This window comes from Dama dama, chromosome 15 (assembly GCF_033118175.1).
Source record: "Dama dama isolate Ldn47 chromosome 15, ASM3311817v1, whole genome shotgun sequence".
Lineage (NCBI taxonomy): Eukaryota > Metazoa > Chordata > Mammalia > Artiodactyla > Cervidae > Dama > Dama dama.
In genome coordinates this window covers 4790086-4801449 of record NC_083695.1, presented here as the reverse complement: position 1 = coordinate 4801449, position 11364 = coordinate 4790086, and positions in this window count along the sequence as shown.

The window sequence follows — 11364 nt, the reverse complement described above, 5'->3', positions numbered from 1 at the left end:
AAGGACTGATGCTGAAGCTGAAACTCCAATACTTTGGCCACCTGATGTGACTCATTTGAGTCATATGAGGTGACTCATTTGAAAAGACCCTGATGCTGGGAAAGATTGAGGGCAGGAGAAGAAGGGGTATACAGAGGATAAGATGGTTGGATGGCATCACCAACTCAATGGACATGGGTTTGGGTGGAGTCTGGGAGTTGGTGATGGACAGGGAGGCCTGGCGTGCTGCGGTTCATGGGGTCACAAAGAGTCGGACACGATTGAGCGACTGAACTGAACTGAAATGAACTGAAAAGAGATACACCTAAACAGCCAATAGATAAAGTGGAATTTTAAAATACTCAGATTTAACAGGAAAAGAAACCATGAACAAAATGAAAAGACAACCTAAAGAATAAAAAATATTTGCAAATGATGTGACCAACAAGGGCTTAATTTCTAAAATATATTAATACAAACAGCTCATACAACTTAATAACAACAACAAAAACAAACCCAACTGAAAAATGGGCAGAAAATCCAAAGAGACATTTCTCCAAAGAAGACATACAGATGGCCAATAGACATATAAGAAGATGCTCAACATCATTAATTATTAGAGATATGCAAGTAAAGACTAGAATGAGGTACCAGCAGTCAGAATGATCATCATTAAGAAATCTACAAATAACAAATACTGGAGAGGGTGCAGAGAAAAGAGAACCTTACTAAACTGTTGGTGGGGATGTAAGGTGGTGTAGCCACTGGGGAGAATGGCATGGAGGTTCCTCAGAAAAGTAAAAATAGAATAACCATATGATACAGCAATCCCACTCCTGGGCATATATCCAGACAAAATTCAAACAGATACATGCACCCCTATGTTCACCCTATGTTAATACCAACGCTATTCACAATAGCCAAGACATGGAAATGACCTAAACATCCACCGACAAATGAATGGATAAAGAAAATGTGGTACATATCAGTTCAGTTTACTTCAGTTCAGTCACTCAGTCATGTCAAACACTTTGCGACCCCATGGACTGCAGCATGCCAGGCCTCCCTGTCCATCACCTATTCCCAGAGCTTGCTCAAGCTCATGTCCATTGCATCAGTGATGCCATCAAACTATCTCATCTTCTGTCGTCCCCTTCTCCTCCTGCCTTCAATCTTTCCCAGCATCAGGGTCTTTTCCAATGAGTCAGTTCTTCACATCAGGTGGCCAAACTTTGGAGTTTCAGCTTCAGCATCAGTCCTTCCAATGAATATTCAGGACTGATTTACTTTAGGATACACTGGTTTCATCTCCTTGCAGTCCAAGAGACTCTCAAGGGTTTTCTCCAATACCACAGTTCAAAAGCATCAATTCTTTGATGCTCAGCTTTCTTTATAGTCCAACCCTCATATCCATACATGACTACTGGAAAAACCATAGCATTGATTAGATGGATGTTTCTTGGCAAAATAATGTCTTTGCTTTTTAATCTGCTGTCTAGGTTGGTCATAACTTTTCTTCCAAGGAGCATGTGTCTTTTAATATCATGCCTGCAGTCACCACCTGCAGTGATTTTGGAGCCCAAGAAAATAAAATCTGTCAGTGTTTCCATTGTTTCCCCAACTATTTGCCAAGAAGTGATGGGACTGGATGCCATGATCTTAGTTTTCTGAATGTTGAATTTTAAGTCAACTTCTTCACTCTCCTCTTTCACTTTCATCAAGAGGCTCTTTAGTTCTTCTTTGCTTTCTGCCATAAGGGTGGTGTCATCTACGTATCTGAGGTTATTGATATTTCTCCTGGCAATCTTGATTCCAGCTTCTGCTTCATCCAGGCCAGCATTTCACATGATGTACTCTGCATAGAAGTTAAATAAGCAATGGTACATACAGACAATGCATAGAAGTTTGTGCTTCATCCAGCCCAGCATTTCGTATGATGTACTCTACATAGAAGTTAAATAAGCTGTGGTATATATAGACAATGGAATATGACTCAGCCATAAAAAAGAATGTAATAATTCCAGTTTCAGCAATATGGATGCAAATAGAGATTATCATACTAAGTAAAGTAAGTGAGAAAGAGAAATACCATGCGATATCACTTAATTGGGAAAGCAGTATGTCCAAGCATATATTGTCGCCCTGCTTATTTAACTTATATGCAGAGTACATCATGCAAAATGCTGGCCTGGATGAAGGAATCCAGCTGGAACAAGCTGGAATCAAGATTGCTGGGAGAAATATCAATAACCTCAGATATGCAGATGACACCACCCTAATGGCAGAAAGTGAAGAGGAACTAAAGAACCTCTTGATGAAGGTGAAAGTGGAGTGAAAAAGTTGGCTTAAAGCTCAACATTCAGAAAGCTAAGATCATGGCATCCAGTCCCATCACTCATGGCAAATAAATGGGAAAAAAAGGAAACAGTGAGAGACTTTATTTTGGGGGGCTCCAAAATCACTCAGATGGTAACTGCAGCCATGAAATTAAAAGACGCTTGTTCCTTGGAAGAAAAGCTATGAAGAACTTAGTATATTAAAAAGCAGAGAGATCACTTTTCTGACAAAGGTCTGTCTAGTCAAAGCTATGGTTTTTCCAGTAATCATGTATGGATGTGAGAGTTGGACCATAAAGAAGGCTGGATGCCAAAGAATTGATGCTTTTGAACTGTGGTGTTGGAGAAGACTTTTGATGGTCCCTTGGACTGCAAGGAGATCAAACCAGTCAGTCCTAAAGGAAATCAACCCTGAATATTCAATAGAAGGACTGATGCTAAAGTTGAAGCTCCAATACTTTGGCCACCTGATGCACAGAACCAATTCATTGGAAAAGACCCTGATGCTGGGAAAGACTGAGGGCAAAAAGAGAAGCGGCCAGCAGAGGATGAGATGGTTAGATAGCATCACCACCTCAATGGACATGAGTTTGAGCAAACTCAGGGAAACAGTGAAGGACTGGTAATCCTGGCATGCTGCAGTCCATGGGGTCACAAAGAGTAAGACACAACTGAGCAACTGAACAAAAAAAAAACGTTAGGATCTAAATTATGACACAAATGAACCTATCTGTGAAACACAAATAGAACCAGGGACACAGAGAACAGACTTGTGGCTACCAACAAGGAAGGGCTTGGGGAAGGGATGGAGTGGGAGGTTGAGGTTAGCAGATGTATACAGAATGGATAAACAACAAGGTCCTACTGTACAGCACAGAAAACTATTTAATATCCTATGATAAACCATAATGGGGAAGAATATTAAGAAAAGAGCATATATGTGTGTGTGTGTGTATATATGTGTACGTAACTGAATCACTTTGAAATTAACACAACACTGATTCAGCTATATATTTTTTTTAATTTATAGAAAATTCAACAGGAAAAAAAGGCAAGAGGTCAGAGAACAACAAAAACACAGACAGGTCAAACAGAAACAAATAAAATTATAGGATTAAATTCATCATATCAATAATTACATTAAACATTAATAGAGGCAATGAGTAGAGTAGATTTTGAGAACGCCAAGCATCATCTTGAAAGGCATTTGCATCATGTTAAGTATCTGCAGATTCTCTAAAGAAATAGTACAGTGTTCCTCCCTTTCAAAGAGAAATTGCTTCTGCCAACCTGAAGAGTTTAAAGAAACCTATGGGTTCAAGAGTCTCAAGTGTATTGCTACAAATTTCCCCATTCTAGGCCTCAATTTTCCACTCCTTTATGAGACTTCTGAATTTTGTACAAGAAATCTACCAGACCTATACCTATGTAATTGTCTTTGCAATACTGCTATCCTGCAGAATAGCAATTATACACCAGGCATGATTTACAGGACTTGGCTTGTATCTCAGGATAAATGGATATTTTGAATGCTTTTACAGAGATCTATTATCCTTCACTGTGTGTCCTGTGTTGATAATTAGCTAACTTGAACCTGTCTTCAAGGCTTGTAAGGCAGAAAAGTCAGCAACTCCACAACTCATAAACTTACCATTGCCCCATCTTGTTTAAGAGATAGAGCTACTGCAGAAGACATCTACCCGTACTTATCCTAATCTACCACATGTAAGAACAGTTTTAAGTGTGACATTATAGAATAACAAGGGTCATCCTCATACCACTTACCATTAGCAATGTGACTTTCACTGTTATTCGATTAATAAGTGACCTACAATATGGATGTGAGAGTTGGACTATAAAGAAGGCTGAGCACCAAAGAACTGATGCCTTCAAATTGTGGTGCTGGGTAAGACTCTTAAGAGTTCCTTGGACTGCAAGGAGATCAAACCAGTCAATCCTAAAGGAAATCAACCCTGAATATCCGTTGGAAGGACTGATGCTAAAGCTGAAGGTCCAATACTTTGGCCATCTGACACAAAGAGCCGACTCATTGGAAAAGGCCCTAATGCTGGGAAACATCGAAAGCAAAAAGAGAAGAGGCCAGAAGAGGATGAGATGATTAGATAGCATCACCAACTCAATGGACATGAATCTTAGAAAACTTTGGGAGACAGTGAAGGAGAGGAAAGCCTGGTGTCCTGCAGTTCATGGGTTGTGAAGAGTTGAGCATGACTGAGTGACTGAACAACAACAAATTCTAGATTCCAAAAGTGAAGATCTCATTTCTAGAGCCACTTCTGGAATCAACAGTACTGCTCTGTGCTGCGCTTAGTTGCTCAATTGTGTCCAGCTCTTTGCAACCCCAGGGACTGTAGCCCAAGGCCCTTCTGTCCAAGGGCATTCTCCAGGCAAGAATACTGGGATGGTTGCCATTCCCTCTTCCAGGGGATCTTCCCAACCCAGGGATCGAACCCAGGTCTCCCACATTGCTGGATTCCCCATAAAAGCACAGGTTGAGGCCATGAGTTAGGTGCAGTTCATTTTGGAGGTCATCTTCAGAAAATAGAGGGAATGGAGAGAAAGTGAAAGGAAAGGAGGGAAAGTTAATAAAGTGTTACTGGGGACAACAGTGTTTAAAACCTGTGAGAACTCTCAGAATAATTCTAAAGGATGCACCTCAGAATAGATTTTGTTGAAAGGTGACCTTTGGCAAAAAAAAAAAAACCCAACCACTGTCTATTTTTTGTATCATTTTCTTAGTGTTTGCTCATAGTCTATTGGTAATGGTTTCTTCAAATCAAGTATAGAAAATTACAGTTGGCCCACCATATCCCTGGGTTTCACATCCATGGATTCAGTCAACACTCAGGCTCTAGGAACCAAAGCCTCATGGACACCAACTGATGGCTATACTATGTATGTTCTTTGCAGGCTTCACTTTCGAAATATAATTGCTCTTAGAATTTTCTCTCTATATATTGAGTACCACATTAGATGTATTTTTGTTTCCAATATGAACTGTGATTTAAGAAACTTATGAGGATACTGTTACACTTACTCATACTTTTAACCATTTCTTTGTTTCTTTTCAGAATTTCCAAGACTCCTGTTATCATTTCCTTGAAAAAAAAGACAAAACAAAACCCTGTAGCCATTGTTTGAAGTAGGTCACCTTGAAACAAACTCTCACTTTTCCTTTATCAGAGAAAATATTTCTCCTTCATTCCCAAAGCATGTTTTCAACAGATATAGAATTTGCAGCTGACAAATTGCTTGAACAATTTCTTGCCACATACTCCTAACCTCCAAGTTTTTAGGTGAGAAATCTCTTGTCATCTGTATCAGTGTTTCCTATAGATAATACACAGCATCCTCTGATCTCTTTCAATAATTTTGTATTCATTATTAGTTATTAGAAGACTGACTAAGATGTGTCTTTGAATGGATTTCTATTCATTTATCCTCTTATGGTTGATTTTCCTTCTATTGACTTCTGATTTCTGCCAAATTTGAGAAAATTTCAAATTCCACTTCTTCAAATATTTTTCAGACATATATTCATCTTCATATGGGATTCCAGTTATACAGATAATAGATCTTTTGTTTTTGTCCCACAGGCCTCCACATCATTTTATGTAGTCTATTTTCTGATGTTGTTCTGATTGTTTTTTTTTTTTCATTATGGTTAAAAATATATAACATTAGATTTAGCATTTTAACCATACAATTCAGTGATTTTCAGTAAAGAGTGTTGAGCAACCATCACAAATATCAACTTTCAGAACTTTTCATCATCACAATATTAACTCTGTACCCATTAAACAATAACTCCCAATTCTTCCATGCCCACAACTCCTAAGAACATTTATTCTATTCTCTCTATGAATTTTCTTATTTTGGGTATTTTGTATAGATAGAATCATACAATTTTGGTCATTTTGCGCCTGGTTTATCTCACTTAGCAAAATGTTTTCAAGATTTATCAATGCTGTGGCATGTGTCAGATTTTCATCCTTGAAAGTCTGAATAATATTCCACTGTATGTATATACCCTATTTTGTTTATTCATTTATCTGTCAATGGGTTGCCTCTGTTTGGTTGTTGTCAATAACGTGGTTATGAACAGTGATGTGCAAGTGTCTGAGTCCCTGCTTTTAGTTCTTTTGGGTATATACCTAGAAGTGCAACAGATGCATAATATGGTACCAGTCATTTCATTTTTTGAGGAAATAGCATATTGGTTTCCAAAACACCTGTACCATTTTACAATTCTATCAGTAATGCACCAGCATTCCAATTCTCTTCTTCCCCCAACTTACTATTTTCACAGTTCGTCTTTTTCAAATAGTCATTTTTCCCTCTGAAATGTTGGTAGAATTCCAACAGTGAAGCCATCTGATCTTGGGTTTTCTTTACTGGGAGGCTTTTGATTATTGACTTAATTTCTTTAGTAGCTACAGATCTATTCAGACTTTCTATTTATTCTTTAGTCAGTTTTGGTTTTGCGTGTATCCATCAGTTTGCCCATTTGATCTAGGTCATTTAGATTGTCGGCATGCAACTGATAATACTTCTCCTATATAATCCTTTAATTTCTGTAAATTATTAGCAATATCCCCAGTTTCATTTTTGATGTTACATGAGTAATATGAGTTCTTTTTTAAAAGTCAGTCTAGCTAAAGATCTGCCCATTTTGCTGATCTTTTCAAAGAACTAACTTTTCTTACATTTTGTCTTGTTTTCTATTTTATTTCAACTGTAATCTTTATTATATCCTTCTGACCTATGAATGTGACCTATGTCCAGATACTTAAAGGTCATTTAAAACTTTCAACAATGTTTTGTATTTTTCAAAGTACGAGTTTTGCAGTTCTTTTGTCAAATTTACTCCTAAGTATTTTATTCTTCTGGATGTTATATAAATAGAATGACTTTTTAAAATTTCCTTTTTGAGTTGTTAATTGCAAATGTGTAAAAATACAATTGAGTTTTCATATATTGATGTAGCCTGAAAACTTGCTGAACTGGTTTATTAGTTCTAATTGGCTTTCAGTGAATTACTTTAAGTTTTTCTATATTAGAAGATCATGTCATCTGTGAATAGAGATAATTTTACTTTAATTTTCTATTTGTGTGTTTGTAGAATGCTTTCCAGACTTCTGACTTCACTCATTCTATATCACTGTTGTTTTTTTTTTTTTTAATTAGTCAGAGGCTAATTAATTTACAATATTGTAGTGGGTTTTGTCATACATTGACATGAATTAGCCATGGATTTACATGTATTCCCCATCCAGATCCCCCCTCCCACCTCCCTCTCCACCCGATTCCTCTGGGTCTTCCCAATGCACCAGGCCCAAGCACTTGTCTCATGCATCCAGCCTTTATGTCTATTGTAAATAAAATGTATATGTTATTTTTAAATCTATCAAATTCTATACTCTTTTAGGTAACTATCAATTTACATTTAACATAACTAATATTGGTATATTTAAAGTTCAATCTATTCTATCAGTACTTTCTATTAATTTTATCTATCCTATCCATTCCTTTCTTTTTTTCTTCTGTTGTACAGTCTTTTGGATTATTTTTCTCCCCAATTTTACTTCTTAACCCTGAATGTTCCATATATATTTTTGACATTCCATATTTAATTTTTGAGGTTCCATATTTTTACAGAAGATATAACATACATTCCTGACATACCAAAGTCTAAGGTTCACAGGTACTTACTTATATCTTCTACCCAGATAACAAAGTTTCTTTAAAAAATTAATTCAATTTATTCCTTTTAAGTCATTCGCAATTGTTTTTACTCAAATTATTTATAGTTTAATTGCATATTAACTTGTTATATTATCCAGTTAACAGCTATTTGTGCTTACCCACAAATTTATTCTTTGTGTTGTATTTAATTCCTTCATAAAACTCCAAGCTTGTATATAGGTACATTTTCCCTATGGCCAAAAAAAGGTAAAATTTATTTTAGTGTGGTTCTGCTGTCTTAGTATTTGTTATCTAAAAATGAATTTGGTCATTATTCTATAAAGCTATTTTCACTGGTTGTAGAGGTCTAGTTGATAACTATTTCCTTTTACAAAACTTACTACCTCATTCAATTATTTTATGGCCCATTGCTTATACTGAGAAGTCAGTTGTTAGCATAACCATTGCTACTTTAAAAATTATGCCTTATTTTTCTCTTTTATCTTTTAGATTGTACATTTTATTATCAATTTATCTACTTCTCTCTGTATCTTTTAATTCTCAGAAAATTTCCCATGATTTAGCTAGACTGTTTTCTTATATTTATTATTTGGGGTTCAGAGGTCTCCTAAGTTATTATCTTTCAGAATATTATCTCAATCCAATTTCCACTTTCCTATCCATCTAAAATTTAATTGAAATTTTATACCTTGCATACTTTATTTTTTGGCCTCTGTTCAGTTTTTTAAAAAATCATTTTATTTCTCCAATCTTTATTTTAAAAATTCCTTCAATTTGGAATTTTATCTAACTTGCTGTTAAACCATGCACTGATTTGTGGAAGATTTTTAAGCATAACCTAGCCTGTATCCAGGTCTGTAACAACCCTGACTATAGGCAAAAGACAGGCTTTTCTTGGAGGGAGGAGGAGATCATGATGATACTCAAGAGATAATGTCCTTCAGAGGTAATAGCACTTCTTTTCTTGAACAAGCCCAACATAGAATAATCATGATATACATAAAGGAAGACAGACACACTAGGAAAGGGGAGGCTAAGTCCAGGGTAGAAAATGTATGTAGCTGGAGCATGGGGAAAACAACTCTTGGAATTTCTATTAAACTAATCTTACCACAAACTGAGAGTAAAAATAGAAAAACCATATTCAAATGCAGGAACATTATGATGATACAATCCCACCAACAGGTTTACAAACTATAAAAATGACTTGCAAAAAAAAAAAAAAATGACTTGCAAAGTGCATACCATCTACTCATGAGCTGTGAAGTCAACTTAGTTAGGTTTCTGTGATGATTAATTTTAAGTGTTAACTTGACTGGGCCATGAGATGCCAAGATATTTGGTCAAACATTTTCTTGGTGTATCTACAAGGGTATTTTGGATGAGACCAACATTTAAATCAAAAGACTAAGTAAAGCAAATTGATCTCCATAATGTGGATAGCCCTCTTCCAATCCATTGAAAGCATGACTAAGACAAAAAGGCTGACTTTTGTGTAAGAGGGAATTCCTTCCTCCTAGCCATCTTCAAACTAAGACCATTGGCTTTTCCTGCCTTCAGACTTGACCTGAAACATTAGCTCTCTCTGGGCCTTGAGCCTGCTGACCTTGAGACTAGAATATACACCATCATCTCTCCTGGATTACCAGCTTGCTCATTCACCCTGCAGATCCTAAGACTGGTCAGTCTCCAGAGTCGTGAGCCCTCTATTTAAAAATAAATCTCCACCCAAGCAATTACCTATACTTGTTTTCTCTGCTTGACAACACTTATCACCATCTAACTCGCCATACAGTTTAATTATCTTCTTATTGTCAGTTGCCTCTATGGTGCATCCCCATCCCCACCGCCCTGAATCAAAGCACCATGAAGGTAGAACTTCTGTTTTGTTCACAGCTACATTCTTTGATCCTAGAATTCTACCAAGCAGAAAGAAGGTACTTAATAAAATGTACTTAATACATACACATAACAAATTGTATGTAATTTATATTGTTGAGAAGTAAAATGTATTTCCTATAATGTATTAAGGATAAACAAGTCTGAAAACGTTGGCTTGCTCTACAGAATTACACATCTACATGAGGCACACATAAAAATGTCTAAAAAAGGGATTTCCACTTCTAATTATGATGAAGTTAAGGATCTGAAACTCACTATACTGTGGTAAGCAAACAGACAAGATAAAATATTTGAAACAACTGATTTCAGACACTGACCAGAGAAGAAGGAAAAAACTGAGGCAATCCCTGATCACTCTGGCTTTCTGCCCGGAGCCATATTACAGAACATGAGGTAAGGAGACCTGAAACTGAACACAAGAACACAGAGATCTTGTTTAGTTGAAGAGGCAGAGAACCACAAAGACCAAGTCAAACCAGATTCATAAGGCAGAGCTCTAGAGAAGTGGGAGCTACAAAGAACAGAAGGTCCAATTCATTTATGATAAAAAATTTAACAAAAAAACCTCTCCAGAAAGTGGGCATAGAGGGAACATGCATGCATGTATGCTTAGTCACTCAGTCATGTCCAACTCTTTGCAACCCTCTGGACTGTAGTCCACCACGCTACTCTGCCTGTGGGATTTTTCAGGCAAGAATGGTGGAGTGGGCTGCCATTTCCTCCTCTAGGGGAGCTTCCTGACCCAGGGGTCAAACCTATGTCTCCTGTAGCCCCTGCACTGCAGGTGGATTCTCTACCTGCTGAGCCATCAGGGCTTCCCAAAGGGAACACACCTCAACATAATAAAGGCCATATGTGACAAACCTACAGCTAACATCATGCTCAGTGGTGAAAAACTGAAAGCATTTCCTCTAAGATCAGGAACCAGACAAGGATGTCCACTCTTGCCACTTTTATTTAACATAGTTTTGGAAATTCTAACTAATAGCAATCAGACAAGAAAATGAAATAAGGGGAATCCAAATTGGAAAAGAAGAAGTTAAATTGTCACTGTTTGCAGATGACATGATACTAAATATAGAAGATCCTAAAGATGCTCCCAGAAAACTACTAGAACTAATCAATGAATTTGGAAATTTGAAGGTTACAAAATTAATACACAGAAATCTGTTGCATTTCTATAGACTAACAATGAAAGGCCAGAAAGAGAAATTCAAGAAAAAATTCCATTTACCACTGCATCAAAAAGAATAAAATACCTAGGAATAAATCTACCTACAGAGACAAAAGACCTGTACTCTGAAAAGTATAAGGTGCTGATAAAAGAAACTGAATAAGATATAAACAGAAAGAAAGATATAACATGTTCATGGATTAGAAGAATCAGTATTGTCAAAATGGCTAAACTACCCAAGGCAAT